Consider the following 15,880-nt stretch of genomic DNA (forward strand, 5'->3'; position numbering starts at 1 on the left):
AACAAGTTACAGGAGGAAGTGTACAATTCTATTTATGTGAAGTACCCAGAGTTGTCAAATCAAGGAGAAGGAAGAGGAAGAGTGGTTGCCACGGGTTGGGAGGAGGGAGAAATAGAGGATTGTAGTTTTATGGGTACAAAGCTGAAGTTCTACAAGATGAAGAGTTCTGAAGTTGGGTGGTAGTGGTGGCTGCTTAACAGTGAAGATGCCCTCCAGTTACACTGGACACTAAAAACAATCAAGATGGCAAATTTTATGTTGTGTATTTAACCACAATTTTTTAAAAGAAAAAAAGAACTAGAATTGGAAGTCTAGAGTTTAGATCATCAGAATGGCTGATGCTATCTATGCTGAGTCTCCTCCTTCTAAAGGTTTAGCAGCTCCATGACACAAGGATGTCTCTTAAGAAAAAAAGTTCTCTCTGCTCTTATGGCATGCAAAATTGATTGTCTGGTTCAGGAAATAGAACTAAGCCACCTGCAACAAGTGACCTGAGTCAAGATTAGATTAGACGATTGCTCCATTGACATAAGGAATTGCTACTTTAAATTTTATTCCCACCTATTTCTTTTTCATTAAAGTAACACACTCCTGAAAATCTCCAAGAGTAGGTATGAGTTTGTAGGGTTGCTATAACAAAATACCACAGACTAGATGGTATAAGCAGGAGAAATTTATTGTTCCATGGCTTTGGACCCTAGATGTCATGTGTAAGATCATAGTGTCTGTGGGGTTGGTTCCATCTGAGGCTGTGAGAGGCAATCTGTTACATGTCTCCTGACTAGCTTCTGGTGCTTTGCTGGAAATCTTTAGCATCATCCCAACCTCTGCTTTCCTCTTATACCACATTATCCCCGTGTGTATGGCAATACCCAATTTTCCCTTTATATAAGAAAACCAGCCCTATTGAACGTAGGGCCCACTTCAGTATGACTTCATTTAAAAGAATTATATCTTCAGTGATCCTCTTTCCAAATAAGGTACCATCCTGAGATATACTGGAGCTAAGGACTTCTATATATGAATTTTGTGGGGACATAATTCAACCCATGACAGAATGTGTTCATGAAGGATGCCAAAGCTTTTGGGGCATAGTCTGAGATTCTGGAACTCCTAGAAATTCTGGAAGAAAATCTGGAACTCCTGGAAGAGCTTCTGAAATCTACAGCTCTTCTCATGAAGTTGTTCCTCTCACCTCTCCCATTCTTAATTTCCTAATGGGTGCCTCAGTGTAAAGGTCCTTCAATGTATAGCTCAGCTCCTTTACCACCTGCCTGGACTTTAGAATTCATCAACTACTTTGTAGATTATCCTGGGTCCTTGCTCTTCTTCCCCAGTCAGACTGGCCTTTTTTGGTCACTAAAGAGCTTATTGGTACCTCCATCAATATGGCAGCAGGAAAAAAAATTCAGCTTCTTAACTCATTAGGATGCAAAGCATGTAGTAGCTAGCTTTCAAATTAGTTTCTAGATGAGATTTATTTTTGGAACATCTATGAATTTTAATTACCCCTCCTGCTTTGTTATCCCACAGCACTGCTAGCAAAGCGTGGTCCCAGCAGCTCAGCCAGCGACTAAAGGGAGCAACTGGGATGCAGCCAGCAGAGCCCTGTTTGTGACTGAGCATGAAATACGCAAACTGGTGGCTCCTCAGAGGGAGGGGTGTGCCCTTGCCTGATTGAAGTGACCAAAGGGTCAGGGCCTGCTCATGTGACTTCATCTCTATATGCCCAGGTACACATCCATGTAATGCAACTAAAGCACAGGCCAAGTAATTTACTTTCCAAAACTCATACGAGAGGATAGATACTCAAATCTGTATGTGTTTTCTAAGCTCTCATCCTGAGCCAGCTCACCTAGCAGATAAGCCAAATCTCCCCCAGAACAGGCTTCATAGTCTACCTAAAACAGTCTTAATGGAGTCAGAGATGGTTTTGCTTCACACAGGAGGCTCTTTGGAGTGGTGTGCTGAATTAAGGAAGTGGGGGTCCAAGTGCATTTTATGCTGAAAGTTTTTTCCATTTTAATTCAATTTAGCAGAATTTATGAACAATACACTCTGCCCATTCTATATAAATAAAACTAAATAAATATAGTTACCTACTTTATTATTATTATTAGGTACTGGGGATTTAACCCAGGAGCACTTGACCACTGAGCTACATCCCCAGCCTTTTTATTTTTTTTTAAATTTTGAGACAGGGTCTTGCTGAGTTGCTTAAGCCTCACTAAGTTGCTGAGGCTGGCCTTGAACTTGGGATCCTTCTGCCTCAACCTCCCCAGTTGCTGAGATTACAGATATGTATCACCACACTTGGCTAATTTTAGCTACTTTTAAAAACACACCTGAAAAGTACCCCCCAACCCCTAGGCTTGGTTGAACCAAACACTCAGTAAATTAGCTCAAAGAAGAAAGACTCTATTTCCATTACTGTATGTTATAGCAAGCACGAGGTCCATGTAAACATCCATTTTGTTGTGGCCTTCTCAGAAGCCCTTCCGATCCTTAAACTTCTAATCCTTGGCTTTCCTGGGCACAGTGGTGCATGCCTATAATCCCAGCGACTTGGGAGGTTGGGGTAGGAGGTTTGCAAGTTCAAAGCCAGCCTCAGCAAAAGCTAAGCAACTCAGTGAGGCCCTGTCTCTAAATAAAATATAAAATAGGACTGGGAATGTGGCTCAGTGGTTGACTGCTCCTGAGTTCAATCCCTGGTGCCCCCTCCCTAAAATGTTTGGCCTTGGTACTCAAATTTCATCATTATACATTATACATATCAAAATATCACACAGTATCTCATAAATATGATACCATTAAAAAATTGGCTTAGATCAGTACTGGTGACCATAGATGGGTTTTCAACAGGAAATGACCTCAGAAGCATTTCCACTTATTAAAGTTATTTTATTAGGTACAAAGAAATGAACCTGCAGAATAAGGCATCAATAAATATAAAATAAAGGTGAAACAGGGGGAGAGTTACAGACAACAGGGTCAGTGAGGATGTGGGAGGTGGCAGGGATGCCTCTCTGATGAGTCCATGGTCAAGGGGCTCAGCCTGTACACTGCCCAAGCTTGGAGGGTGCGCATTCAGTGACAGGTCTCGAGGACACACGTGATGCCAGATTCCTGAGGTTGCTCCCTATTTGCCATTTTTTGGTTTCTGCTCCTTCCTTCTCTCTGTTCTTGAATGGTTTTATTATAAATTTTCTATCCCAGCAGAACTTCTGAACGCCTCACCAGGACCAGGAGTCCACTCCAAAGTGGAACTTCCAGTGTCTAGGGCCTTCTCCATTATTCAAAGTAAAGCTCTTGTAAATATTTTATGCAACCAGAAGGAAGGCAGAGTGGATACTGTCCCCCACATGAAATCCTGGACTTCTTGGAAAACTTCCAGAACCAATACAATAAATCAATAATGCAAAAGGCCTGCGAAAGCTTCTTTCCCACTGATTTTAGCTGTTACGATTTGGCCTGAGTCATGCCCCAGAGATGCATACTTGATGCTGACTCAGTTTCTCCCATCTGGAATGAGAAAGCACACACTGATGCAGGACACCAGCTTGATGGGCTCCAGACCACAGCGAGGGGTCTGCAGTCACATTGGCCAAACCTGGCTCACTGTGGCTCAATGTCCCGCATCCTCAAGGTTTGAAGAGATGAGTGGGTTGTTCCAAAGCAAACTTTTCTGCTATCCTGCTCTTCTCCCTCTCCGATTTCCTCAGGGATCTCAAATCTGTTTCCTCCTAGTCTCTCTCCTTTATCCATGTCAGCGTTCCCTGTTCACTTCCATGCCCTTGCTGGCTCAAGGAAAAGGTAAGGGACAGCTCCAGCCCAGCTGGACTCTGCATAATCAGGGAGCTGAATGTGCACCTGCCCCCAGGTACCCATTACAGGGAAAGGGGAAGCTGTGGGCCTGTGACATCTTCCCTCAGCTGGGAAGGGGGCTGAGTGTGGCCTATGGTTGGTTTTCAGATTCTCAGGGTGGGCTGTGGCCAGATAGTTGAGACATATATTTCTTCAGACATTTTGTTTTACACGTTTCTCATATTTTCCATGGAAATCTTTGCAACCTCTTTGGGAGATTGGGAGACTTCTGGGATAGAATTATCAGTTCATGATAATCAGAACCAGCATATGTGAAGAGAGAGCACTCCCCGGGCACTGTGTGCTGGCTAGAGCCCACTGGTTTCTCTGGGCACTGCTTTGTGTCTCACTGCAGTGAAAATGATTGAAGATGATCTCCAGAGATCTCAGTGGGATGTCCAATGAGACTTTTAATCCAGCCTTGACTGGACTGTCATGGGCAGAGACAAAAGGCATCAGTCTGGGGTGATTTAGGTTTGTGCCTGTCATGAGACTGGAGACCAGATACTGCATAATGTCCCACCTAGCCTTACCCCGTTGATGGTGAGGAAGGCTCTTCTCAGTGATATATAGTGTTAGGAGCACCAGAGGAAGGTCAGAAGGTCTGGGCATGTGACCTTTGACAAACCCATTAGCCTCTGGAGCCTAGTTTTCTCTTTTGTGTAAATGACCTTGGGGCTGGGATTGTAGCTCTGTGGTCAGGCACTTGCTTAGCCTATGTGAGTCCCTGGGTTTAATCCCCATCACTGAAAAATAAAATGCATTAGAAGTTTCTCTCCAGTTTGATCACAGGGTGATTAAAAGGATCAAATGAGATACCATGTACAAACCAACTAAAAGCTGTAAACAGCCATATAAATATATGAGACTATAATTATGATGATGATTCTATTTTGCTGATCACAAGAGCAATACATTCCTTGTAGAAATTATAGAAGTATACTAGGAAGAAAGTAAAAAGCAGTGATCATCTTCTATGGGCAATGTCTACACTGGACCATTTTGCAGGGCTGCATGGAATGTGCAGGAAGGTGATCCAAGAGGCATGAGATTCCTGAAAGCCAGAGACACGGGGCAGGCGAGGGAGAACAGACTCCCTCAGCTTTTGTTATATGTAAATGTCTTAATTTATTCCTTACTTCTAAAGGACAGTTTTGCCAAATATAGGATTCTAGGTTGACAGTTTTTTTTTTCTTTTTAATACTTTCAATATATTAGCTTACTTGTCCTCTCCAAAGTTCTGATGAGAAATCTGCCAATAACCTTCCTGAGGATACCTGGTATGTGACAAATCAATTCTCTTGTTGCTTTTGAGATCCTCTGTTCTTCAGAAGTTTTGTTACAGAGTGCCTTGATGTTAGTCTCTTTATGTTCATCTTCTTAGAGTTTAGTAAGCTTTTTGAATGTTTTTATTCATGCCTCTAATCAAATTTGTGAAGTTTCTTCAAACATTCTTTCTGTGCCCCCTCTCGTCTCCCTGAAAACACCTGATGCTGTCCCATAGCTCTGACAGGCTCTGTTCACTTTTAATGTTTTTTTCTTCTGGTCTTCAGACTTAATAATTTTGACTGTCCTTTCTTCTAGTTCACTGATTTTGTTTTTCTGCTGGCTCAAGTCTGCCTTTCATTTTCTCTAGTGAATTTTTCATTTTAGTTGTATTTTTTCAGCTTCAGAATTTCTATGTTTTCTTTCTCTTTACTGATATTTCCATTTTGTTCATACATCATTTGCTTGAATTTATCCACATCTTCCTTTACTTTTTTGAGCAACTTTAAGACAGTTGCCTTTTGGGCTGGGGCTGGAGCTCAGGGTAGAGCACTTGCCTAGTATGTGTGAGGCCCTGGGTTCAATCCTCAGCACCACATAAAAATAAAATAAAGGTATTGTGTCCATATACTATTTAAAATAAGCCAGTTGCCATTTATTTATTTATTTACTTACTTTCTGTAGGGGGGATTGAATCTAGGGGCATTTTATCACTGAGCTACATCCCTAACCCTTTTTAATTTTTTTTGTTTTGTTTTTTGAGACAGGTTCTCACTAAGCTGCTTAGAGCATCATTAAGTTGCTGAGGCTGGCTTCGAACTTGCTATCCTTCCATCTTAGCCTCCCAAATTGTTGGGATTACAGGGACATGCCACCATGCCCAGCATGAACATTTTTAAGACTGCTGTTTTAAACTCTTTGTCTAATAGATCTGCCATCAACCTTTTTTCAAAGATACTTTTGTTGTTGTTGTTGTTGTTGAATGGTCTTCACTTTTCTACTTCTTTATGTAATTTGTGATTCTCTTTATTGTTGTTGGGAATGATATCTGAATCAAACAATGCCATAACACTAAAAAGCAGATCCTTTTCCTTCCTCAGAATTTGCTAGAAGTATTTGTTATCATTTTAATTTTATTCTATTCTATTTTTCTTATTTTTTATATGTTATCTCTAGGCCAAGAATCAGCTTGAGGTGTAAATTTAAGGTCTTCTCAGGTCTTTCTGGAGCCTATGCCTTTTCTCTTGAACATTCGTGGTGGTTACTTCCTAATTTCCCCTACATGTGAAGTTGCTTTCAAACAGCTTGGTCTTTAACGTTTGGCTTCCAAAAGTAGAAACAGTAAAATGAAGGGAAGAAAAAAAATTCTCCTGGAGGTTGCTTCAGCCAGAAGGAGAGAGATCTGCAGTGGTGGGAAGAGGTGTAGGGGGGGATGCCACCTCTTTACCTGCACCCATGTTTCCAGAAGCAGCAGTGGGCAATTAAAGCCCAGATCCCCAACGTGTGGAGGATGGGGATATTTTTTTCCCTTTTCCCTTCTTGGCTCCCCCAAACTGTGTGCAAGTTACTCCAAGAACACATGCATAGCTGCCTGCCATGGGGCTGGTTGGGGGGGATGCTCAGCAGCTACTGGTACAAGCTGAAATCGCCTAAAATCAATTCTGATTTATTCTCCAAGCATCCCCTGGGTCTTGCAAGCCTTCAATGGACCCCAGAGTTCTACACAGTTCCATACAAAATACAATAAATGGGTTTTGCCAGTGCAATTGTTGTTCAGGTGGGGAGACAGATTCCTGGTGTGTCTTATCCTATCATCCTCTCAGAATCCCCTCCACCTAGTAACAATTCTGTGCATATTCTTCCTCTCTTCTTTCTTTTTTATGTGCATATGCTTCTTTAACTACAGTTGTATACCTGTTTTGAACCTATGATCATCTGAGAATGGATATTGCTATTCCTGGGTTAGCTGAGGTTAGAGAAGGGAAATGCTTGTTTGCCAGAGGAAGTACCTACCACCTGTCCCAGGGACTATCCTGGCTTTTGGGAATCGAGGCCCTTGCTTCTTAGGTCACTGTGGGATGGCCCAGTGTACCAGCAAGCCAGTCTGTTGTCTCTCACACAGAACCCTGAAACAGGACGAGGCCAGAATAGGACTGTACATGTTTTCAAAGAAACAAAGGACTTTTAAACCTGAGACTTCATTTTGTACAGTGAGAGATGTCACCTCTGCCCAGGTTAGAAGACACTTCTAAGTTGCATGGGGTGCGAGCAAGGGCATTTCTTCCAAGACTGTCTTAGCGCAAAAGCACCCGTGTGGTCTCCCTCTTGGCCTTGTCAATTTCCTGTAGCAAAAGAACTTGGCTTGTGAGTCAATCTGGCCAAAATCAATAATAATATCGATGGAGGAAAAAGCTCTAAGGGCACCAAAAGGAGCCATGTATTCTACAGGTGAGAGAGAACACTGAATTAGATTTTATAAATGCTACAGGGTTTTTCTCACAGGTTTCTTAAACTATGCTACTCAGGGAAAAATGGGCAGGGACTGGGGGTGATGACAGCAGAATGAGTCCAAAGGGGGTTCTGAGTGGCTCAACTTGTTTCTGCATGTTGTAGTGATTCTAGGGGCCCTTTCCATGCTTCAGCTCTTGAATTCTAAGTGTTCCATTCTGGCTTGAAACAAAGCCACACCAAAATGGCTTTCCAAAAAGAAAACGAGTGTGAGGAAGGCTGCCCAGCTGTTGAGCCTTTCCGTGCTCCCCAGGAGAATCTCTTTGAGGGCTATTTCTGAGCATTTCTGCCTTTGATGTCATCCGGGCTCTGTCCAGCTGCCTCTGTCTGGAACGAGGGACCAGGTGTGCGGCCTGAGAGAAACAAAGAAGATCTCATCATTGATTGGACCGGGGAAGGTTGTGCCCACTCCACCAAGAAACCCGCTCAGCCAGCACTTCCACACCAGAAAGGAACCCAGGGCAAGGTGAGCCTGGAAACCTGAGACCACTAGGCTCCTGGCCCTGGACTGTGCTTCCGCCCCACGGTTAAAGCCACAGACCACAGACACAGGGTCGTCATGTCCATGATGCAAGGACAGCATCTTGTGAGGCCCATCATTTTTAAGCTTTTTAACGCTTCCTGACTCATGGCTCACCACAACCTTCAGCTACACCCTTCTACAGTGTACCAGGCACCATGCCAGGGTCAGTTAGATCCATGTCCCAAAGTCCCCAGGACAGTCCAGGTTGCTGTGCTACTTAAAAAACAGCATGAAATAAAGAAACAATGATCACAAATTATTTATAATATTGAAAAACTGATAATAACCTGTGTTCAACCAAAGGTTCTAGGTAATCTAGAGTTCAGTATCATATAATGGTGTATGAAGCAGATGTCTTTTTAAAAAGTCTTGATTTGGAGGAACTAAATAGTATAAAATAGAACAGTGTTGATTATTTTTAAAATTCACTAAAAACACAGTTAATAATTGGAAATGTTTCCTCTTGAGTAGAATTATTATTTTTTAAAATTCCTGTGAATAAATACTTCTGAAGTTTTCTACCATGAGCATATATAAACCATTGGGACAACTTTGTATGGTACAGTTTTAAAAATGAACTATCACTCAGAAGGGTCTCTGAAACTTAACAAAACATTAATAAATGGGCACTGTAACTTTCATTAAAACATTTTTTTAAATTAATGAGTGCACTGAGTTTAGAATAAAGATATTTTGGAGCAAATGATGCAGGGAATCTAGGATTTTTGAGACAGTTTGAGTAAAAGTAAAAAGGTACTGACAGCCCCTGATCTGATTCCCTGTGAGAAGACAGCCTTGGGAATGACTATTTTTAAATTTCAGAAACTCCTGTCCACTACAGAAAAATCTTCTAGGTCTGGGTTTCACAATTCAGGCTTTATTAACATTTTGGGCTCTATGATTCCTTGTGGTGAGGCCATCCTCTGTGCTGTAGGACATTTAACAGCAGAACTGGTCTCTCTGTTACTAGGTGCCAGTCACACTCCTGTCCCAGGCCCATGCCCAATTGTTAACTCAAACCCGGACTCTAGACATGGTTGACTGGTCCCTGGGGGCCAACATCTCCCCATTTGAAGACCATTAGGTAATAAAACAGGCTTCCCCAGGTAAACAGCTTTTCCTAGTTTTGTTACAGATGCCTGGAAACAAGAGCAGAGAGGTTAAAGGATAATCAGTGAGTTCTCCATAAAATAGAAAGGACAACTCTGGCCTTAGTGCAAAGAGAAATTTCACTGGTGCCAGAAGTGAGTGGCGGGGACATCGACAGGGTTAGAGAGAGTGCTTTGGATTTAAAAATGGCTTTGAAGGGATTTCCCCTTTTAAAATGTCACTAGAACCTTCTGGAATTCATCAAATGGGGCCGTTCTGCAGAAACCGTCTATCACACCAGCTATTCCCCTTGGAAAGGTATTTTGCTGGGAGCCATCAGCCAAGTAGGTATGACAATCTCCTTGCCAGCTTACTCCCATGCTGTCTAGTGGAAGGACTTCTGAAAGGTGACCTTGCTCAAGGACCAGGGCGGTTTAGCATAATAGGAGATTAGGGTGTTCCCCCTTTAGAATAGGGCAGTTTAGCATAATAGGAGATTAGGGTGTTCCCCCTTTAGAATAGGGCGTATCCTGCTGCCTGCTTTCCTCTTGAGTTCTTAGGGTCAGACAATATATTTGGGAGACAGAAGCCCAGGAGTAGTGGATTTGGGAGAAGTGGATTTGGGCAGAGAACGTGGATTCCCCCAGAACGTGTTTGTAGATGGGCGGTGTGAGTTCGGGAATAAAGAATTGCTGTTTGAATCTACAAGCTGTGTGGTGGCTCGTGATTTGTGCCCAGCCAGAGACTGCAGCAGTATTTCATATTCATCCAAACTACAGTTTTCAAGCTTTTGGTACAGGAGCTCAGAGTAAGAAATCTTTTTACACCTCTTCCCCATCTCCATCCAGCCCCTACTGCACTGGCAGAGCCCACAGAATGAACGCTGCTGCCTTTGCTGCGATCTCCTGCAAACAGAGGGCTCGGCTTCCCTGCTAATGCAGCTGTGGCCCTGAGGAACACTTGAACATCAGTCCTGGTGCACACTCCTCTGCATTATGAGATTGAAGGAGGAATGTCTATGCTGGGGCTGACAGAGCAGGACCCAGGGCCAAGCTGGCTTTCAGCCTTGTTTTTCTTCATGAGCAAACCAAGCTCACCTTGTATCTTTCTCCAGCCATAGCCACATTTTCATATTAGAAAAAAGAAAATCCATTCTGTAGCTAAGTGACATGAGGATAGATATGTAGGACTTGGAGAGTGTTTAGAAAGGATTTAGAAATTTGGCTGGCCATTAAGGCAGGGCCTCCTGGGGAATTCTTCTACCAGCCTTAGAGTGTAATTCATGGGAGTTGGAAGGTGGGCTTGGGAGAGGCAGACTCATGTGAAGAGCAGACCTAACCATCAGTGCAGGGCCAACAGTCTGCCCAACTTCAGTCCACCATGGCAGGAAAGTGAGGAGGCAGTGGGCCGAGATGCAAAGATCACTCTGGATGTGGAGCAGAGACCTGAACTATCCCTGACCAGAGCAGCAGAGGCAAGCCACTGTACTCTGCCTTGGTTTCTCCAGCTGTACATGAAGCCGGATGACCCACAAAGGACCTTCTCGTAATCTCTAAGTGAAGAGAATGACAGGTTCCATTGGATCTAAACCGTCCATCTGTTTTTTTCTCTCCTTCCACTGTCACTGCCATCATAGAACTGGTGGGCACAGGAGACTCATCATCCCTTTGTGCACATCTCCTCTGGACTAAGCCCAAGCTAAGAGAGGTCACCCTACATGCCATATGCCTCCCTTCCCTCACAGGTACATGGACCTATGGGTGGGCTAATCTTCTTCTCTCTCCCAAAAATTTGCAATCTAAAAGTTTCAATGATTACTAAAAGCAGTATTCATTTACCAAAAGAATTTAGACAACACAGACAAGCACTGAGTGACAATCACTTCATATTTTGGTGTATTTCTAATCTCTTCCTCTAATTGATGAAATTCTCTTTTTCTCCCTCAACACACGAGTTAATTTAATTTAATTTATTTTTAATTTAAATCATAAACAGGACTCAGAGCCACACAATGGTAATCCCAGTAGTTCAGGAGGCTGAGGCAGGAGGATCCCAAGTTCAAAGCCACAGCAATTTAGTGAGGCCCTAAGCAACTCAGAGAGACCCTGTCTCAAAATTAAAAAAAAAAAGGCTGGGGATGTGGCAGCTCAGTAGTTAAGCATCCCTGGGTTTAATCCCAGAACAACAACAACAACAACAAAAAATAAATCGTATTTATTTTTTGTGTACTTTTTTGGTATTATTTTATTCATTCAAGAGGGTGTTGAATTTTCTCAATGTGCTAAATATTTGGTAACATTGTTTTAATGTTTTCATGGTGTTCCATCTTGTGACTCTGCTTTAATTTTTAAACTCCATTGAAGGAGATTTGTGATATTTCCAATTTTTTTTATTCTGTAAATGGTTGAGCAATGTATACATAAGTGAGCCTTTTTATTCAACAAGTATTTACTGAGTGCATGCCTGACTCCATTCTGAGAGCTGGAGATGGGCTAGTGCATAAAATTGGTGCCTTCTCTGCCATTCAAGTCTTACCAAGTATGGGGGAAGACAGACAAGGGGCAGGTAAACACATCACATGTCAGCAGGTGATAAATACCTTGAAGACTATTAAAAAACAGTGTGAAAAGAATAAAAATTGATGGGCCAGAGAAACCTACACTTTTACATCACTCAAGGATTGTCTGATAAGGTACTGCTGTGGACTGAACTGTGTCCCCCCTTCTCAAATTCATATGTGGAAATCTCAATACTAGTGTGATTGTATTGGCAGATGTGCTTTTGGGAGGTGATCAGGGTTATATGAGGTCATGTGGGTGGGTCCCCTGATGGGATTAGTGTCCTCATACTAGAAAGTGGTTCTTCCTCTTTGCCATGTCAGTACAGTGAGAAGGTGGCTCTCAAACTCTTTGACAGAGTTTCCTCTGTCAAAGCAGGAAACTGAATCAGACAGCACCTAATCTTTTCAGCTTCTAGACTGTGAGAAAATACACGTCTGTTAAGCCAGCCAGTCTATGGTATTTTGTTTTGGCAGCCTGAGCTGATAGACAGGTAACATTTGATCCACAGGAAGTAGAGAATGAGTCTGTGGCTATCTGAGGAAAATGTCTCATACCTAAGGAAAAGCAGATGCAAAGAACCCAGAGGCAGAATTGTGCTTTTAATGTTCTAGAAATTGAGGTGGTGTTAGAGCAAGTAAGGTGGCAGGAGAGTGGTTCAAGAGGAGAGGGACAGTTTATGTAGGTCTTATGAACCATGATAAAAATTTCTCATTGATTTGGAGCAAGATGAGAATTTACTGGAGGCTCTGGGGCAGAGGGCAGCTTGGCTGGGCTTGGGCTTTACCCACATCACTTGTGCTACAGTGGGAAGCAGGGAAGCCTATTAACAGGTTCCTGAGGTAATTTGGAAAAGAAATGCTTAGGTCAGGGTTGGGGTGGAAGAAGAGGTGAGAGAGATCAGATTCTAGATGCATTTCACTGGAAGATGCCCTAGAGTTTACTGCTAAGTTGAATGTGGGAGAAGAGAAAGAAGCTGAAGATGATTCTGAGGGTTTTGGTATTAAAATATAATGGAGGAGCCTCAGAGTTCAGGGGAAGTAGAAAGGAGAAGGAGAACTGTTGAAACATCTTAAGTGGGAGAAGAGCTTTGGAAGACGGGGTTGTACACTACCCTGATGCCTCTGATTTGGCAAGGGGGAGTTCCACTGGTGGCCTTGATAGCAGCTCTTGCCATGGTAGGGAGGGGAGAAGGACCGAGAGGACTCAGCAGGAGAGAGAACAGGAGGAGAGGAAGTGAGACAGGGAGACATGCTGGCTCTAAGAAGAGAAGAGAAGGCTCAGGGAAAGAGTAGATTAAGGGACAGATTTTACAGACATCAAAGCACCTTTGCAGATTTAGAGAAATAAAGAAATGCCCAGGAGAGGCAGAAGTTGTGGTGAAGGAGTAGGAGGCTGGAAGACAGTTTATGAATGGCTGTGGTTGACAGTAACTAAAAAAGCTCACTGGGGCAGAGGGTCCTGCCCAACCTCCCACCACAAAGGCAGAAATAATTACTCTCCCCCTGAGGTGTGCTTTTTCTATGAATTCTCTCAGCTTTGGAACATCTCATCCTTTAATTTCCGTGACATGATCCACCCTATACTGCTAAAGTCATTGCAGTGCCTAGCGGAGAAGTTGCACAGCTCCTGGAAATAATGGTGGCCAAGTTTTACTTTAAACATAAAATAATTCTTTTCAAGGAGGAGTTGGACTTCAATGAGATACCACTTTGCACTCACTAGACAGTCTACTATGAAATGAAATTAAAATTTAAAACTGAAAAATCAGGGTTGATAAGGACGGAGAAAAACTGGAACCCTTATGTGCTTTTGGTGAAAATGTAAACTGGTGGAGCTGCTATGGGAACTGGTATGGAGGTTCGTCAACCAATTAAAAATAGAAATTACCATACAACCCAGCCATTCTACTTTAAGATATATACCCTCAGAGAATTTGAAATCAGGTGTTGGGAGCTGCCACATAGGAGCTGAGCACCCCCTAGTGTTGATTGATAGGAATGTAGAGAGATGTGGCAAGTGGCCATGGGCTGTGTGTATGAGCTGTGAGCATTTTCAACACACAAGCAGACTGGACTGACTATGCAGCTCTGTCTGGGCTGTGCACAGATGTGTCCCTTTCACTTGTTCTGCCTTTGATCATCACACAGCACATGAGATAGGTGTGGTCTTTCAAGATGTCAGTCAACCTGTTGACCTGGGAGATGTCGCAAAGCTAGATTAAGCCCCCTGAAACCTGACCCCTTGCTTCATTTGAATGGATTCTTCCCAATAAAACTGGGTTCAAGGTGTGCTCTTTCTCTTTCTTGCCAGCCTTGCCTCCTTTGTGGGAACTAGGTCAGAAGAGTCATCATAAAACCCAAAGAAAAAGGTATTTCTGTGTCATTATTTTATGCCAGCCCAATTCACGTGGAGTGACCCTGACTGGTTTAGTTGTATGCCATGACAATCAGAGTCTTAAGGAGACATTTGTATACCTCTGTTCATAGCAGTTAATATTTTCAGTCGCTAAAATGTGGCAGAACCCAATCATCCAGTGAATAGATAAGTAAAATGTGGTATTTGTGTTTGTATGTGTGTGTATGTATACATACATATATCATGGAACATTACTCTGCCTTAAAAAGGAAGGACATTCTGACATAAATTACATAGATGAAATTTGAGGACATCATGCTAAGTGAAATCAGCCTGTAACAAAAAGCAAATTGTGTATGGTTCTGCTTATAGGAAGTACTTAGAGTATTCAAAATCATAGAGACAGAAAGTAGAATGGTGCTTGCCAGGAGCCAGGGGGAGAGGGAAACATGGAGTTATTAATCCATGGGTGTAGAGTTTTGGTTTTACAAGATGAAAAGTATCCTGGAGTTTGAAACATCTTCACCACCTCAAAAGGAAACTCCACACCCATTAGCCATCATTCCCCATTTTCCAACACTAAGTCCCTGGAATTCCTAATCTAACTTTATGACTCTATGGATTTGCCTATTTTGGACATTTCATATAAATGGTATCCTACAACTGTGATTGTCCTATTTGGTTTCTTTAACTTAGCATGATGTTTTCAAGCATCATTCATGCCCTAGCAGGTCTCTGTACTTCATTCCTTTTTATTGCTAAATCATATCTCATTACAGGATGATCATGCATTGTCCATCAATTCATCAGTAATTTCCACTTTTTGGTGATTGTGAATTATGCCACTATGAATGTTTCTGCACAGCATTCATAGTGTAGTGTTTTGTTTGAAGACTAGCTTAAAATTCTTTTGGGTCTATATCCAGGAGAGGAATTGATGGGTCATGCTATAGGTTGGATCTGGAAAGTCCCCCAAAGGCCCATGTCTTCAAGGCTTGGTCCTCAGTCTGTGGTGCTCTTATGGTTTGGTGGAGACCTTTAAGGGGTAGAATCTAGTGGGAAGTCTTAGGTCATGGGGGTATACACTTAAAGGGGACTATGGACCCTAGTCTTGTTCTCTCTTTTGATCCCTGGCTGCCCCAAGATTTGCTCCACCATCTGCACAACATACTGCCTTACCACGAACCCAAAAGCATGGGCCAGTCAACAACCATGGGCTGAAACCTCTGAAAATGTAAGCCAAATAATCTTTTCTCTCTTTAATGGATTATTTTGGTTATTGTATTACAGTAAAGGAAGAGTGACTAACACAGGTCATATGTTTTATATTTAAATCATTGAAGAACCTAATGCATCACTAAAATATTTAAATAACTAGACAAAATCATCTTAACAATGGGAAAAAATAGTCATTAATTGCAGAACAGAGACAGCAAATACAGCCATTGGAAAAGCTAAATATTAGGGCATTTGTGTACTCTGGTATGTGTGTACTTTAGCATGCATGTGTTCTAGAAGAAAGGGGAGAGAAAACAAGCAGGATGAGACAGAGTGAGCACTGCCACGCCTGAGCATGAGAACCCATGTGTCTCATAGAAACAACACTGACTCCTGGACCATGAAGACTCCCATATCTTGGGGAACCAGTTCAATAGTGAGGAGAGAAAAACTGTATGGAGAAATGTGATCACACAAACATCATTAACAAGGCTCT

The 15,880-nt window shown here is 42.5% G+C and overlaps 1 pseudogene; it reads right to left on the reverse strand.

The window, feature by feature from the left end:
- Window positions 1-5,390: 5,390 nt before the first annotated feature.
- LOC143641047 (WAS/WASL-interacting protein family member 3-like) overlaps window positions 5,391-15,880 on the reverse strand; it is a 39,015-nt pseudogene continuing 28,525 nt past the window's right edge.

The sequence above is a fragment of the Callospermophilus lateralis genome, unplaced genomic scaffold (assembly GCF_048772815.1).
Source record: "Callospermophilus lateralis isolate mCalLat2 unplaced genomic scaffold, mCalLat2.hap1 Scaffold_83, whole genome shotgun sequence".
NCBI lineage: Eukaryota > Metazoa > Chordata > Mammalia > Rodentia > Sciuridae > Callospermophilus > Callospermophilus lateralis.